The sequence below is a fragment of the Zalophus californianus genome, chromosome 13 (genome assembly GCF_009762305.2).
Source record: "Zalophus californianus isolate mZalCal1 chromosome 13, mZalCal1.pri.v2, whole genome shotgun sequence".
Taxonomy (NCBI): domain Eukaryota; kingdom Metazoa; phylum Chordata; class Mammalia; order Carnivora; family Otariidae; genus Zalophus; species Zalophus californianus.
The window spans coordinates 91,894,323-91,912,290 of NC_045607.1; the positions used below are offsets into that span (position 1 = coordinate 91,894,323).

Sequence of the window (17,968 nt, forward strand, 5' to 3'; positions counted from 1 at the left end):
AAAAGGTTTATCCATGTGAGACAGTACACCTGGTTATTTCCCCCCAAACGCTAATGTGAAACTACTCAGTGGAAAGGCAATTCTAGCCCCAGATCTCCAATGGTGATTTTTTTTTTGTCCCACGAGTCTATTAAATGAAAATGTATTAATCTGCACTGTGTGGGTGGCTATCGGCATGGCCCTATTCCACCTGCCTCCTCAATGAGTAGGTTTTTCATTTAGTATCCGGGCACTGCAAGAAAAGCTTAGGCGGTTAGTAGTGATTACAGTTGGTGATGTGAAGGGTCTAAAGCAAAAGAATCGGGTGCACTTCCAGTGGAGTGATTTTAATTCATGGAGTTCTCAGAAAATTCCAGTCCCGGCCGTCTATTCCAGGAGCATGCAGTAGGTGGCACCTAAAAGCTCTTTGGAGGCGGGCAGGCGCCATTTGAGCAAAAGCAGCGGTCGCTGCGGCAGCTGGCGCGGCTCAGAAGTCGCTGACTGAGGAGGGAGCGAGAGGAGCCAGGCCGGAGGACGGCCGGGCGGGGCGGCGCAGGTGCGGGCTGTGCGGGCTGTGCGGGGCGTGCGGGGCGCAGGTGCGCGGGGGCGCGGGGCGCAGGTGCGCGGGGCGCGCGGGGCGCAGGTGCGGGGAGGACGCGGGGGGCGCGGGGGCGCGGGGCGCAGGTGGCGGGGCGCACGGCGGGCGAGCAGCTGACAGCAGCGTCACGGCGGCGGCGCGAGGGAGCGCGCCCCGCCTGCCTCGGGAGGAGCCCGCCGCCGCACAGCCTGCGCGGTGCCCTGTCCTAGGCGAGGCGAGCTCCGGGGAAGCTCCGGGCGGAGTTGTGCGGCTCCTCAGGTAACGATCCCCGTCCTCTGGTGTGGCTTCGCCGCGTCCGCACTGGGGCCACCGACGGACGGCCTGGGCGTCCCGGTTCGCGAGCCCCCTGGAGGGATTGCCGCCGTGTGGGAGGGCGAGTCAGCCATCGGGCTGCTGGATGGAGTTGGCCGGCGGGGGGAAAGCTGCATATCTGTATCCTTGTCAGCGAGGGCGTGCATCTTGGTCCCCTTGTCTACAACGTGTGCTTTAAACAAGAAAATCTGTCTCTTAGGCGTTGCTTGGGATTCCTTCCAAAACAGGAGTTAGTGTTTTAGAAAACCCTTGTGGTGCAGGTGTTTCCATTGTGGAAGTTGATTGAATGGGTTTACGGGAGTCCTCAAAGATGTGGTTCGAGCAGAGGAAAATGCAGAGCACGTTGAGACTGCTGTTTGCTCAGCATGTTTTCGGACCACACCGCAGCCCTTGACGGGCTTGGCTGAGACTTGACTATAAATTTCAATTCTCCTCTTAAAGAATGTGTCTCACCATCGCTACATGTGTCCCCCCCGCCCCCCCCCCCCGTTTCCCTGGGGTCGGGGCAGGGGTAGGAGAGGCGCCGGACCCCTTCTGTAGTTGTAAGAATGTGGCTTCCCAAGATGACAATGACTCCTGTGAGCTCCCCGGCTCCCTGCAAAGCACTGCTGGATTCTCGCCCCGAGTCCTCCAGCCGTCCGGCCCCGGCCGGAAAAATGCTGCTGTTCTCCTTTAAAACCAATTCCCATTCTTGGGGGTTTGGGAGACTTTTAAACTGGAAGCTCGGTGCACCCCTGGTGCCCTCCATTGGCGGGTGAAATAGAGCTTCGTGGTGGGATTCAGTCCTTCCAACTGTGCAGTGACACAGCTCGCCTTCCTCGGGGATTTATTCTGCGTCTCTGCCCTTATTAACTTTGGAACGACCCCCTTCCAATCGAGAAGCTAGTCTTAGCATAGGAGACCTTTCCTGCTTTGAACTAAAAACCTATAAAATGTTCTTTTTAAGGAAGATTTTCTAGGTAACAATAAAAAGCTGGAGCATTTCACATTCCAGATCAGTCCAAAAGCACTTCTTTTCCAGTGGCATTTGGATTTGAAGGAGTGGAGTGGGAGGGAGAGAAAAGGGGAGGGTAAAATTAGAATAACTGTAACGTATTTGTGGGGGGGGTAAAACTAGAATAAATTTAACATATTTGTGGGGGGATAATACTGTTTTTTTTGGGGGGGTCGTTGTCTGAAATTGCAAATTGTCAACAGTTCTGTCTCTGGAAATGCAGGAGCCCAGCATTCCTGTGGGCTGAGGCCCTGGAAGACCCGTAGTTCATCTCAAAGAAACAGGAGGGACAAGGCAGGGAGACACTTTCATCCCCTTTAACACATGGCGGTTAGTTTGCTAAAGGGGGAGATCGTTCCCAGTGGTGAGCACAGGGAAGGGAGCAGAGAGAGGTGACTGTCTCACAGCGCCCAGAATCGCTGCTTTCTCCTGAGCTACTTTTGCAGACGGCAATTAAATGTGCACGGTTATTACTGAAACCTCCAGAATCTCTTCTTGTTACAGATTTAATAGTTGTTCCGAAGGAGAGACTCAGAAAACACCCAAATTGAATTCGGAGTTGTGGGAGTGCCTTTGCGCTTGCGTCCGGCAATCTGGCGTGCTCAGCACTCAGTGAATGCTGTCTCCGACCGCGTACCTGCTCATCTTACTGAAAAATTGGAACCTTTGAGAAATAACAAGGGTTCTTTGTCAAAAAGAGAGTGCATCTGTGACAGTAAACACATGTTCCTTCTTCTGATTTTGTTGCCATGGTTGATACGTAATTAGCCTATTGATTTGGACAGAGTCGTCATTTCCCACCCACCCCCCAAGATAAATGCAGTGAATTTTTGCACTAAAAATTTTGTTTGTTCTAAAGAGGAGCATTTGGTTTTCTGGGGTGAGGAGATTGCCTGCACACTGTTTTAAGTTAGAAAGGGCTCAGTGCTGACCTGTAACTTTCAATTCAGATAACTTCTGTGTCCCATTCTCGCCTGTAAGGTGGGTTAGATATCTGTCTGTCTATCTGGTTTGGCTACTTACAACGGACACGTGTCTCTTTAAAGACACACTGATTCCTAGAACGTTGCTTTTGGTTATGATTTATCTAGGAAAATACCTGCTCTTAATCAAAAGGGAAGGTGATGGTTGTCACACCGTCACGATTGCTAATGTTTTACACGTTAAATTTACACATGCATGTGCAAGTAAGGATTAACCTGAAGTTGTTCAATTGACTTCAAGTTAGGCTTCAGTTTTTGTTTTATTATGAGTCTTGCAAGTTTCTCTTCCTTCGCCAGGTAGGGATTCTTCCAAGTGCTCAGAGCAGGTGCTCTCCCATCCTCTCTTGCTTTGTTCTCACCATTTGCAAATTCAGGAAAGCAAGGTTCCTTATAGCTCCTGTTCTTAATGCAGTTAAGTGCTTTCCTATAAATCAGTACTGTCCAAAATAAATAAATTGTGTGAGCCACATGCATAAATTAAAATGTCCAAGGAATCACATTACAAAAGTAAAAATAAACAGGTGTAATTAAGTTTCATAATGTATTTTCTTTAACCCAGTCTATCAAAAAATGACATTTTAAAGATGTAATTGATACAAAATACTGATAAGATATTTTACAAGTGTTTGTTTTTTGTTTTTTTGTTTTTTTTCATGCTACGTCTTACACTTAGGGAACATCTCAATTTGGATTAGCTACATTTTAAGTAGCCCATGTAGCTGGTGGTTATTGTTTTGGCTAGCATGGGTATGGGATGTTAACCTTTTGACAAAGCAATTTAAAAGCTTAAAAAAAATAAATAAATAAAATAAAAGCTGAAAGTTTAGAAGCCATTAAACCATTAAATTGAACCAATCAGACACTATCAAAAATAAAAATACAGATAATCTCAAATTGTTATAAGACCAGTGTACTGCCATAAGCTAGTTGTGCGATCTTGAAACCTGTTTTTGCTTCTTTATCAGAAAAGCAGGAGGATTGGATCGAATAACTGGTCAGGTCAGATACCTTGAGTGAAATACCTGGTTCTCTGAAAATTAACCAGTAGATAGACTTGTGGATTCGACCCGCTTGCAGCCTAGGGATCTGCTGTAGCAGAAACAAAGGAAGGTGATATAGTGGTGGGTGTCGCCATTTTGCACAAGTACTCTTTGCTTCTGTCTAATCCCTGATGGCAGACGTCAGCAACTGAGTCCCCATGTCCCGTTGGAGGTCATTCAGTTTTCATATTTAAATTCCTTTACTGGGCAGGTAACAGCAAATCCATTGTGACACCAATAAACAGCGAGTGAGTATGTATTTACTGCATGATTGAATATGCTTCATGGATCTTTTCGAATTATCCTTTACTGGTATGTGTATGCATTTTCGATGTTTCTATCCATTTTAACACCAGTAAGTCAAGTTTGGTGAAATGCAACGCTTTATAATTGACTGACCCATGCATACTGGCTTCTTGAAGCCCAGAAATGAGTGACCTTAATGAAAAGATGTCAGTTTCTTCACCCCACCCCTGGATGGTCTTGGTGATCGGTGATCAGTGAGCGATGGAGGGGTGGCGGTGGGAGTGGGGGGAGGCATTTCCATCACATGGCTGGCTGTCTCAGAACCAGGAGAGGAGGTTTAAAGAGAGCAGCATCTTGTACGAGAGGAATTTGTGCGGTGTTGTTCTAAAGCTAATTAGTGTCTGGAAAGTGATTGTTTTTCTGAAGTAAGAATACAGAGACTGTCCATTCCCGCACCTCTCCTCCTTCCACTTCTGAGGCTAGGCTCCAGAAGGTCCATGTGCTCATGAGAGCTCAGACAGAGGAGCCCTTGGAGGGGGACACTTTCTTCCCTATGTCATCTTCACCCTCCGTTTGTCTTATTGGAGCACACCTGTGACTTTCAATGTGGAATTTATCTTCCGCTGATACCGGGCAAGGGGGGGTAATGATCAGCATCCAGGTCTCTGCACCCAGAGCAAAGCCAGCAGCTCACTCGGCTCTGCCACAGCGAAAATCCAGCTCAATGGCGTTTTCCTTTTGGTATGAACTCGGACATGTCTTTTTAAGCGTGCTATCCAGCTGTCACCGCCCCCGGCCGGCACACATGTGTTCATAAGATCAGTGGGCTACCTCACTGCCCCCCCGCCCCCGCTTGTGAGATAACCCCTGAGATTTACAGAGAGCGGTCAGTGGAGCAGTCCCCAGACACTGGGGATACTACAGACCCGTTTATCTTTCTGTCTTTCTCACTCATTAGCTATCACTTGATACCCGTCCCTCTTTGACTAGATACTGTTGTATTCACACCCGATGGTAATGCTGATTCCTTACTATTGAAGGCTCAGCATGCATGCTAAATATGTCGGTACCTACCTTTCTGCTCTATCAGATCTTGGCAAGGAACTGTTTCTGACGCCTGAGTCAGAAAACATACATGGCCGTCTGCGATTAGCTGCCTAACACGGCTGTTGCATTTTTAAAGCAAATATGAGACCATTCTGAAAGTGGCTTGGCAATATTACATGTTCCTATAAAAAACTTCCTTCCTTGCCATTCTAGTGTCCTGAGCTCCTGGTTCCATTGTTGCTGATTTGGATCGGCTTGGACGCCTTCCTGGGTTTGCTAAGCCTCAGCTGAAATGCGCGTTCTGCCACTTCCTAGCTGCGCATCGACCGCTGTTCCTTCCACCACCTGGAGGGTCCCGCATCTGAACATCCGGGCTACGAATGCCTAAATCAGAGGGGTTTTCAAGATGCAGCTTGCTAGACCTCTGTGCACCTGCTGGAGGGTCAGGATTCCTGGGCTGCTTTGGTGGGTGGTTGTTATCTGATCAGCATTGTAACGGTTCTGCTCTCTCGCCGGGTCAGCTTCGTTCTGTGCAGCCTGGTGTGGAGCCTGCGCTCTGACATTGCACCCTGCTTCTTCTAGCTCACCTGGTATACACACTCTCCAATTAATCTTAAAAGATTGTTTTTTTTTTTTTTTTCCTTTATATCTTGCTCTTTCAGCCAGGCCCCCAGGGACTCCCTGTTTTGATTCTGGTTAAGTCCATGTTCATCCTTTTGCCAGCTCTTTCCTTCTGTTCCTTGGCTGAGCTCATCTCCCCACGGGCAGTCCCACCTATGTCACTGAATTCATGCGGCTTTGCATCTGTCAGAATATCCCCTGCTTGACATTTCTTTGCTCTAGTCTCTTCATCTCTGTAAGGCTTCTGGGGGTCCTGGTGCTGACTGGAAGCCTGCGGAGGACAGGTGATGCTAAGGACTGTCCAGTATCGCCTGTCATTGGATTCCAGACACATTGGTAGCCACAGACTCTTATGGCATGTTTTGCTGACCTGCTTGGTAACTGTAGAGTAGACACAAATAAATACCGATCAGCGGTTCACAGCTCCTGACTCCACGCCCTTGCCTTTGCTCATCCCATCAGCTTCTGACCTCTGATGCTCTTCTTCGCTCACCAAGAGCATTGGCCCCACGTTCAGCGTCTGTCCTCATGGTGCGCTCAGATGTCACCTGGGAGACCTCTGTCTTTCCCCCCTCTCCTCTGGAGGTCCACCTGATGGTGACAGTCGCAGAGGAGTCTGCTCAGTCCTGGGAGCTCTGCCCCCTCCTGAGGGACGTGGGGTGTCTCCTCTCCAGCCTGTGCTTGAAGCACACTTGCTCAGTGCACTAGCTCCACTGCTGTCCCAGAAGTGACATTTCATCCTGCTGGTTTCATCGGCTGTTACCTTCCTACAGGTGTTCATACATGTTCATGTCTGTGTATCCTTAAATTAATTAAAACCGAACTGGGTACCATTCGGCCACCAATGTGTAAGCATCTCCGTTTCACAACCAGGGTCTCAGGAAATGTTCCTGGGCGGCACCTGGTGCGCCATCAGAGCCGCTCTTGCTGGGCTCACCAGGGACTCTTCTCCCTTCCCAGTTCCGACTCCCAGTTCACACTGTCCGGCCCCTCTTCTCCGAAGGCCCTGCTCTCCTTGGCTTCCAGGACGCGGCCCTTCCACACGGCAGCTCCCACCCCCCGATGCCCCTTGTGATGCTTTGCAGACCGGCTGCCTCCCCCCGAGTTCAGGGCTGGAGTCCTCTGCTGTTTCCTCGTGGGTCTCCCCAGCCGTCTTCTCCACTCTGGGCTTCAGTGCCTACGTCAGTTGTGTCTCCCAGACGCGCACCGTGGTCCCGGCGCTACAGCCGGCACTGGACACATCATCCACCTGCCCACGCGCCGTGAGCCTCGTCAGCCCCAAACACACTCGCAGCTCACGCCCTCCCCCTACAACCCGGGCTTTGCCCAGCGTGCTCTCAGGAGAGGGTCTGGTCCCATCCCTCCGGTGCTGCCGCTTGGAAACCTTGCCAGTTTCCTTGACGCTTTACTTCCCTGCGCTCCCCATCTGAACTCCTTCCCCGACCAACCACCACCAATTCCGATCGGTGTCACCCGACCTGTATGCTGTCTTCCCTGCCGCCTTTCTGGTCTAAGCTGCCCGGGTTTGGGCCCAATTTATTGTACAGGCTTCTTGTCCACTTTCTCCAGTGGAGCCGGGCCCCTTCAGTGGCTGTATGCTGGGGTCTGGAAACGCATGTGGCCGGGACCTTGCCTCCCGGCCCAGCCTCAGCTCACGTGGCTTCCCTTCTGTGGCCTCTGCAGTCAGGGCACCCTGCTTCTGATATTTGGAAGCCTCTAGATAGGGAGCTGCAAGTGCATGGAGAGCTCTCCCCACGCGGGGCCTGCACAGGGTGGTGGTCTGCCTTGTGGATGCACTCCCACAGCGGAGGGCTGGGGACAACGCCTCGTGAGCAGAGCCTTGCCCTGTCGTTGACATAGTGGCCAGCTTCACACTACTCTGTTCCTACAGCCTGGAAGCCGCGTCTGAGATGCCGCTCAGCCCACTGGGGTGCACATCACGACCACGGGTGCATGGCCGCCTAGAGAGGCCCCCCTCCAGATCTCTGTTCACGTGGCTCTTAGCTGAGCCACCTCGCTGAGCCTGGCCTTCCCTGTCTGTTCATTACAAGTAAAACATAGGTTCATTCATTCATACTCCAAGCAGATTTGTACTGAATGACTCCTGTGGGCCAGGCAGTGTTCAAGCCCGGGGCAGACAGAGTGAATGAACAGATAACAGCCCTTGTAGAGCTTAGGGGATAGTGGAAGTAAACACGAATTTTAAAAAACTAAATTACATAGTATGTCAGAAAGGCGCGCGTGCCATGGGGGAAAATAAGGCAGGACGAAGTTTTAGACGGTCAGGGCTGAGGTCATGCAGGGAGACAGGGTGGTCAGGGCCGAGGTCATGCAGGGAGACAGCGTGGTCAGGGCCGAGGTCATGCAGTGAGACAGGGTGGTCAGTGGAGTCTTGTTGAGAAGGGGACATTTGAATATAGGTCTGCAGAAGGTGAGGGGGGAGACTGGTCCATGGAGAGGGAGTGCCAGTGCAAAGGTCCTGGGGCAGGAGCATGGCAGCTGTTGTCCTAGGAGCAACGAGGAGGCGTGTGGCTGGAGGGAGCTAGGGAAAGCTCAGGAGGAGGTGAGGGTTGGGGTGGGGGGCGAGCCCATCAGCCACTATTTTCTGAGACAGGGTGGCCAGTGGAAGGTTTTGAGAATGGGGGAGACAAGGTCTCGTGCCTTCCGGGAGTTGATGAGAATAGCTTGAGGCTGAAGCCCACTTTCTGCTTAGGAGGTGGCTTCAGGGACCCGGCTGAAGGTCATGGGAAGCGTGTGGGAACAATGGGAAGGGCGATCCAAGGCCACGTTCAGGGGAGATCACCACCGCTTTCTGCTGAGGGACTGGGCGTGAGGCGCAGGCCATTAGGAGGGGTTCGGGAGGGCTCTGAGGGCTCAGGCCTGGACAACTGGAAGGGAGTGTTGACATCAGCCAAGACGAGGGAGCTGGTGAGGGGCTATAGGCAGCTCAGTTGTGCACTCGTTATTCTGGGATGTCTCCGAGGCATCCGAGCGGAGAGGCCCTGCAGGGAGAGGGCACATAAGCCTGTAGTTTAGGGCAGAGGCCTGGCCGTGGGTATGCCATCGGGCCTTGCTGGTGTATGGTTGGCATTTGTAGTCATGGACCCAGAGGGTGAGCTGAGCTGGGATGGCACTGACCACCTCCCCTGCCACCAGCCGGGTCCACGCCGGGACCTCCTGACTGTCTCCTGCTTTCACCTTGCCCCTCTGAGTCCTCTAGAAGGCCCCATGCAGCAGGAGTGAGACCGTCCCTCCTCTCCTAAAAACCCTCAGTGGCCAGAGTGCTTCCCACGGTCAAAGCTGTCTCCACACCATCGCCTGCCCATCACTTGCTGACCTCACCGACCTTTCCCCGTCTCCCTGCATTCTGGAATCCTCCATGGTCCTAAAACAGGTCATGCTGGTATCTGTGCTTGCACCTGATGCTCTCTGCTGGGGAGCTCTTCCCCAGGTATCCAGACTTCACACCATCGCCTCTCGCGAATCTTTGCTCAAACGGCAACTTTCCAGGGAGCCCTTCTCTGGCCTCTGTTCCCCTCTGACATCCATGGCATATTCTCGAAATGGAACTGATGGATATTGCGTCCATGCATTTTTATCAAATGCATCCACACCCATGGGAATCCTTCATCTGGAAGACCTTTAAAATGATAGAAAAAAAAAGTTTGATTTTCAAATTTTTAACTGTGCATATCGGAGAGCTGTTTAGGGACACATTTGTATTGCTTCTGACCAAGTCATGTAATAGCAGAAGCATTTTTTCCCCAGGTGTTATCAAGAAATAATTGACATACATCACTGTGTACATTTAAGACACATAGCATGGCGGTTTGATGTACATACATTGTGAAATGAGTACTCCAGTAGGTTCATCTACTATCCATTTTCTCATATAAATATAGTAAAAGGAAAAGAAAGAAAAAAAGTTTTTAAAGAAAAAAATCATCCCCTTGAGATGAGAACTCTGGATTTATTCCCTTACGTGTGTTTCCTGCGGATCCCAGACCAGTGTTGGTTCTAGTCAGCATGCTGCACGTTGTAGCCCCTGTGACTCATGTGTCTTATAACGTAGAAGTTTCTTTGTTTTGACCACCTTCCTCCAATTTTCCCTTTCCCACCCTGTGCCTTTGGTAACCACACGTCCGATCTCTTTTTCAATGAGTTTGAAATGGGTTTTTGTTTGTGTGTTTTCGATTTCACATGTAAGTGGAATCATATAGTATCTGTCTCTGTCTGACTTACCTCACGTAGAATCATGCCTTCAGTGTCCATCCATGGTTTTGCAAATGGTAAGAGTTCCTTGTTTTTTTTTTTTTTTTTTTTTTTTTTTAATGCCTGCACCATACTCCACTGTATAAATATACACGACTTCTTCATGCACTCGTTCATCAGTGGACATTACGGTTGGTTCTGTGCCTTGGCTATTGTAAATAATGCTGCAATGAAGATTCATTTTTTAAGAATATTTGTTGTTAATAGTGTATAGAAATGCTGATGATTTTTATGTTAGCTTCATATCCTGCAACTTCGTGAAATTCATTGATTAGATCTAACAGTGTTTTGGTAGTCACTAGGATTTTCTCTATAGAAAATCATGTTATCTTCATATTAGAGACAATTTTATTTCTTCCTTTCCAATTCTAATGTATTTTGTTTCTTTTCTTGCCTGATTGCTCTGGCTACAACTTCTAGTACCATATTGAGTAGGAGGGGTGTCAGTGGGCACTCTTGTCTTATTCCTGATCTTAGAGGAAAAGCTTCCAACCTTTCTCCATTGAGTGTGATGTTAGTGGTGGGCTTGTCATATATGGTCTTGTTATGTTGAGATATGTTTCTTCTGTGCCTAATTTGTTGAGTGCTTTTATCATGAGTGGATGTTGAATATTGTCAAATGCTTTTCCTCCATCTATTGAGATGATCATATGGTTATTTTCTTTCATTCTGTTAATGTGATCTAGCACATGGATTGATTTGCATATGTTGAACCATCTTTGTGTCCCAGGGATAAATCGCACTTGAATAAGGTGAACGATCCTTACGATGTGCCACCGAAATCAGTTTGCTAGTATTTTATTGAGAGTTTTTGCATCTATACTCATCAGGGATATTGGTTTGTCATTTACTTTTCTAGTAGCATCCTTTTCTGGTTTTGGTATCAGGATAATGCTGGCCTCATTGAATGAGTTTGAGTGTTCCCTCCTTTTCATTTTTTTCCAAAAAGTTTGAGAAGGACTGGTGTCAATTCTCCTTGAAATTCACTAGTGAAGCCATCTGGTCTGGGCTTTTCTTCACTGGGAGATTTTCCATCACCGATTCAATCCCCTTACTAGTAATTGATTTGTTCAGATTTTCGGTTCGTAGATTCCTAGTGGTAAGCCCCAGAGATTCCCCTGCAGGTCCCATGGTGTGAATTAGAGTAGGGGCTCCCACAAAATGACCCACAGTGCTGGGGCTGGCTGGTTGTCCCTCCTGGGTTCTCTTCCCGCCCCCCCCCCCCCGCCCCCGAAGGAACCAGAGGCTCAGGGGAGACCTGTCCTTATGGCACTGTGCTGGCCTGGGGAAGGCGCGAGGTGGGCAGTGCGGGGCTGCTCCCCTAACAGGATCTATCTTGGGCTCTGGAGTACAGGGGGTGTTCCAGCCTCACCACCGTGTTCTAGGATTCTCCCAGTGGTGTCTTGTTCTTGACAAGATGTTAGTTGCCCTTGTCAGGAGGAGAAAAGTCAGGAACAACCTATGTGACCCTCTCAGTGATGTCTACGTGACTCTCCTAGATGCATTTTTATGCATCTCTCCGTAGGACAGTTGTTTTCCCAAAGGAGGACTGTGTCTCTCTCGTGTTTATAATTTCATCTTTATATTAGAGAGACAGAGGAAGTATGCTTAGTTTTGTAAAATATCTGCTAGATGGCCTACTACTCAAAGCCATCTGCCATACAGAAAATGACAATGAATTTAGAACAATTGCTTTTTGTATAAAAGATAAGACGCATGACTTGCCTTTTAGTTCTGCTACACTTACATAGTCCTCGCTACAAGGTTAATTAGTAAGCCATCCTGTAGTAGACAGTATTTTTGTGGTTGCTTCTTCTCTCCTTATAAAGTGTGTTAAAGAATTTGCTGTATCTTAAAGGTTTTATTTTTGTATAATACATATTTTTGTATATTACTTATATATTTTTATATATTAAAAATCCTTGCCTTATATATTACATATATTCTTACCTCTTTTATAAAAATACCTATTTTATATTAAAAGACACCAGCTGGAGATAAGTACATAGAAAAGAATGAAACTGGACCACTTTCTTATACCATATACAAGAATAAACTCAAAGAGATAAAAGACCTAAATGTGAGACCTGAAACCATAAAACTCCTAAAAGAAAACACAAGCAGTAATCTCCTGGACACTGGCCTTAGCACCATATTTATGGACATGTCTTCTCAGGCAAGGGAAACAAAAGCAAACATAAACTATTGGGATTACACCAAAATAAAAAGTTTTTTTACAGCAAAGGAAACCATCAACAAAATAAAAAGGCAACCTAGTGAATGGGAGAAGATACTTGCAAATGATATATCAAATAAGGGGTTAATATTCAAAATATGTAAAGAACTTATATAAGTCAACACCAAAAAACCTGCAAATAATCTGATTAGAAATGGGCAGAAGACCTGAATAGATATTTTACCAAAGAAGGCAGATGGCCAACAGACACATGGAAAGATTCTCAACTCACTTATCATCAGGGAAATGCAAATCAAAACCACAATGAGGTACCACCACATACCTGTCACAATGGCTAGAATCAAAAAGACTAAGAAATAACAAGTGTGGGTAAGAATGTAGAGAAAAAGGAACCCTCGTGCACTGTTGGTGGGAATGCAAGCTGATGCAGCCACTGTGGGAAACAGTATGGAGGTTCCTCAAAAAGTTACCATATGGGGCATCTGGGTGGCTCAGTCAGTTAAGTGTCTGCCTTTGGCTCAGGTCCTGATCCTGGGGTCCTGGGATAGAGCCCCTCATTGGGCTCGCCCCTGAGCAGAGAGCCTACATCTCCCTCTCTTGCTCCCCCTGCTTATGTACTCTCTGTCTGTCTCAAATAAATACATAAATAAATAAATAAAATCTTAAAAAAAAAGTTACCGTATGATCCAAATACCCATTTCTTTGGTATTTACCCGAAGAAAATGAAAACACTAATTCAAAAAGATACGTGCACTCCTATGTTTATTGCAACATATTTAAAATAGCCAAGATATGAAAGCAACCCAAGTGTTCATGGAAAGATGAATGGATGAAGAAAGCATATATATATATATATATATATATATATATATATATATATGCATATGCAATGCAATATTATATATATGTACAATGGAATATTATATATATATATGTAATGGAATATTAACCATAAAAAAGAATGAGATCTTGCCATTTATGACAATACAGATGAGTTTATGCAAACTGAGATAAGTCAGACAGAGAAAGACAAATACCATATGATTTCACTCATATGTGGAATCTGAAAAACAAAACAATTGAACAAACAGCAAGATTCATAAATTCAGAGAACAAACTGCCCGGAGGTGGGAGGGGTAGGGGAGCAGATGAAATAGATGAAGGGAAGAATGAAAACAAAATATCCAAATGCATGATACCCAGTAGCTCCTGCCTACTTTTGGCTTAAACTTCTTTGTGTAAGAACTTACTGAATGATAACAATAAATTCTGCACCTCTGGTTCTGTCTCTATAATGTTACTGCGTATCCTTTTGTAAATTTTTATTTCACTTGACATTGCCAACCTATGAGTGGTTAGTCTTATGTAGATGTTTCACAACTTTATTTTGTTTCTTTAAAGAACTCATTTATCCTCTCTGGTACAGTTTTCCTTGGTTGGCTCACAAAAATGTATTCCAACTGCAGATAATCATTCAGTATGGGCTAAGCGTTTCTGATGTGTTTGGCAATGAGTCAGATGCATGGATGTGCCTGGTGAATGAATTCAACAGGGACCCTGCCTTTGTGGTACTGATACTAGGCAAGGAGTGGAGAGAGAACACAAACAAAACAACACTGAGAGAAGAAAGTATGTGCCAAAGTATCTTATTATTGAAAGAGAATCATTACAGCAAATAATAGATGCACAAAAGTGTGTTTGAGACCTTTGCACTTTTGCTCAACTGTAGTAAATTTCTCTCCTCTGAAACTTCTCATATGGGTTTCTTCCCACCTCATGCATTATTTTTTATTTATCTTTCTTTTTTGTTGTTGTTTTAAAGATTTTATTTATTTATTTGACAGAGAGAGTGAGAGAGCACACGCAGGGGGTATAGTAGAGGGAGAGGGAGAAGCAGGCTCTCCTGCTGAGCGGGAACCCGATGTGGGGTCCGATGGGATCAAGATCTTAGCCGAAGGCAGACGCCCAACCATCTGAGCCACCCAGGTGCCCCTATTTATCTTTCTATAGGATTCTGGTCAGGGAATGCATTTTAGTTTGTCACCATGCATGTTGGCATATTATTTTATATATTTTGACACAGCAGGAAAATCAGTATTTTTCTTTTTTTTTAAGATTTTATTTATTTATTCATTTGAGAGAGAGAGAGAGAGGGAAACAGCATGAGAGGGGATAGGGTCAGAGGGAGAAGCAGGCTCCCCGCTGAGCAGGGAGCCCGATGCGGGACTCGATCCCAGGACTCCGGGATCATGACCTGAGCCGAAGGCAGTTGCTTAACCAACTGAGCCACCCAGGCGCCCGAAAATCAGTATTTTTCTGATAGCTTGTGGCATTTTGCCTTTCACTATTAACTAGAAGAGGAGTCTAAGAATTTTCTAAAAAATCACATTTAGTTAAATTTTGTAACAGATTGCATAATTATGTGTTGTTAAACTTTGCTAAAGAAAAAGTTGTAGGGATTTGTCCTAGAGCATTGCATACCAGCAAATATACCACGTGAGCCATGTCTGTAATTTTGCATTTTCTAAAGTAACCACATTTTATTTTTCATTCTTATTTTTTTAAAGATTTTATTTATTTATTTGACAGAGAGAGAGACACAGCGAGAGAGGGAACACAAGCAGGGGGAGTGGGAGAGGGAGAAGCAGGCTTCCCGCCGAGCAGGGGGCCTGATGTGGGGCTCGATCCCAGGACCCTGGCATCGTGACCTGAGCCGAAGGCAGATGCTTAACGACTGAGCCACTCAGGCGCCCCTAAAGTAACCACATTTTAAAAAGTAAAGACCCAGGTGAAGTTAATTTAAATACTGTACCCAATCTATATGAAATGGCATCATTTTAAGTTATCATCTTATCACAGTTACGAATGAGGTATGTAGCATTCTTTTTTATACTAAGTGTCCAAAATCTAGTGCAGGACTTGTCCCTTGAGTCTAGCTGCAGCTCACGTGGGGAGCGGCTACCATATTGGACAACAGTCTCTACCAGATTTAGTTTCAAATAGCAGTATTTACCACTACTTTTGATGCAATATCAAATTAGGTCCAGGAAGTAGGTGCAAATGTTCATTGGTCTTCTCGGGAAATCAGGTTTTTCTTTGGTTTTGCCAGATCAGATCAGACCCTTAATGCTTTTACTTGCCACACGGATGGAAAAGGAGAGGGGTCGCCTGTCCTGCTGGTGCTGTTAATTGTGCTCGTGTCGTGAGGGTGGTCTTTAAGACAGGGTTCAGTTGTTGCTAAAAATGTTTTCACTGACAATCACAGATTTTTCTTGTGCTAAAATACAGGTGACATAAAATCCACCATTTTCATCATTTTCAAGTGCACAGTTCAGGGGCCTGAAGTACGTTCACACCATACCACCATCCATCTACGGAACTCTTCACCTCCCCAAACTGAAACTCCGTCCCCATCAAACGCTAACTCTCCATCCCCCACCCCCACCCCAGCCCTGGCATGCACACCGTGTGACCTTCTGTCTCTACGAATTTGTCTACTCTAGGGACCTCATGTAAGTGGGATCATAGGGTATTTGTCCTTCTGTGACTGGCTTATTCCACTCAGCATAGTGTCCTCAGGGTTCATCCATGCTGTAACAGGTGTCCGGATTTTCTTCCCCGTTAAGGCTGAGTAATGTTCCATTGCATGTATGTATCATATTTTGTTCATACAGTCTTCTCTCAGTGGACCCTGGGTTGCTTCCACCTGTTGGCTATAGTGATTGGTGCTGCTACAAACATGGGTGTGCAAATATCGTTTCAGTTATTTTAGTTACATATCTATATATCAATTATATATCAGTTATTTGGGGGTATACACCCAGAAGTGGATTGCTGAGTCATAATTCTATGTAATTCTATGTTTAATTTTTCCATGTCTCCAACACGTGTTCTTTTCTGATTGCCTTTTGGTCTTTCGTTTTGATTTTGGAGAGTAGTCATCTTACTGGACGTGAAGTGGTGCCTCAGTGTGGTTTTGATCTGTATTTCCCTGGTGACTAGTGATGTTGAACAGCTTTCCATGTGCTTCTTGGCCATGTGTATATCTTCTTTGGAGAAATGTTTATACGAGCCCTTTGTCCATCTTTTAATTGGTTTGTTTTTCTTTTTGTTATTCAGTTATGAGAGTCCTCTATATAATCTTTATGTTAGATTCTTGTCAGAAAATATATTTTCCCCCATTGTGTGTATTCTTTTTTAACTTTCTCAATAATGTGTTCTTTGTTGCACCAAAGTTTCTAATTTTGACTAAAGTCCAGTTTACTTATTTGCATGACATTCCAAGGGGCCCCAAATTGCCAAAACAATCTTGAAAAAGAACAGTGAAGCTGGAGACCTCACACCTACAGATTTTACAACTTAACTGCAAGCTACAGTAGACAAAACAGTGTGGTGCTGGCATAAGAACAGACATATAGCCCGATGGAATGGCATAGGGAGTCCAGAAATAAACCTTCACATTTACAGCTAATTGATTTTTGATGAGGAGGATCAAGATCATTCTCTGGAGGAAGAACTGTTTCTAACAAATGGTGCTGTGACCACGGGATATCCACAGGGAAATGACGTTGGGCCCCTCCTCACACCGTATACGAGAACTAACTCAAAATGGACCAGTGGCCTAAATATAAGAACTAAAATCGTAAAACTCTTAGAAGAATACATAGGGGTAAAGCTTCACGACCTTGGATTTGTCAGTGATTCTTAGCTAGGACCCCAAAAGCCTGAGTAACAAAGTAGTTCACGATTGTTTGAGGGAGACTTTTGTAGCCACTTGCCAATTTGTCAACTTTTATTTGTCTCAACCTAGAAGCCCACGGATCAACGTACGCCTATGCAGAGCCCCGTTTCAGTAGGCTGATGGCGAAGGAAAGCCCAGGCTGCGCATTGCAGCGCACGGACCCTTCCCGCCTGGCACGGAGCGCTTCCTTGCTCCTGGTCTGCAGAGTTCCCGAGTTCCCACTGCCTTCTTCCCCTTCTTCCTTTGGTGTCCCCTCCCCTCGGGGTTAGCTTGCTGCCCTGGGCATGGGGGGGCCCACCCTGGTAACTGATCCTTTGACCAGGGTGATGATGGTATTTTTATTCGCATGATTTACCTTTTCATTTCCCACACCTGCATGGAAAGAAAAGGAGTCAAGCAGAAAATGTTCCAAATATAGTCAGGCTCTGGGCAGTGTGAAAAGCGTCACGAAATGCATGTTGCTTGGCTCCGTGGCATTCCTGAGCATGAGGGTCAGGGGATAGCATCAGACAAACATTAGTGGACCTTTCTTCTGTGCCTAAGCTGGTGGGTATTATTTGCCTCTCAATAATGAAAGCCTTAAAAAATAATATATTCTAACCCTTCCAATCCAAACCACATCCCCATGTCTCTCCATTTGTTTCATTTTTGCAGATACCATGAGTCTTGCCAGAATAGCTGGGGACCCCCCGCCCCCTAACATCCCCCAAGGATGGTGGCTCCTTTATCTGGGTGTAGATGTGTCATCTGCTTCAACACCTGTCCTTACACGGCAGGGCAGGATGTTTCCAGAACACCACAAAGCAAGGTGTCTGAAAAAGGAGTCTGCTTCTTTGGGGAAAGATAAGCCAGAGATGTTTAACTCTTTACGGTCTGGCAAATGTTTCCTACTAACAAATCTGTCATTTTTTAGGGTCAGCTAAGAAGGTACTTGAAAT

At 46.2% G+C, this 17,968-nt stretch overlaps 1 protein-coding gene across 4 annotated transcripts in view; it reads left to right on the forward strand.

Moving 5' to 3' along the window:
* The first annotated feature begins 425 nt into the window (after positions 1–425).
* The window catches only part of DIRAS2 (DIRAS family GTPase 2), a 30,788-nt gene continuing 13,245 nt past the window's right edge, over positions 426–17,968 (forward strand). Inside the window, exon 1 of one of the 4 annotated variants that reach the window (XM_027616998.2) lies at positions 426–535. The gene's annotated coding sequence lies outside the window, so the exon portion shown is untranslated. Of the gene's footprint in view, positions 576–696; positions 836–4,135; positions 4,155–17,968 lie in introns of those variants that run through there. The other 3 variants (XM_027617000.2, XM_027616999.2, XM_027617001.2) reach the window with 3 other exon arrangements.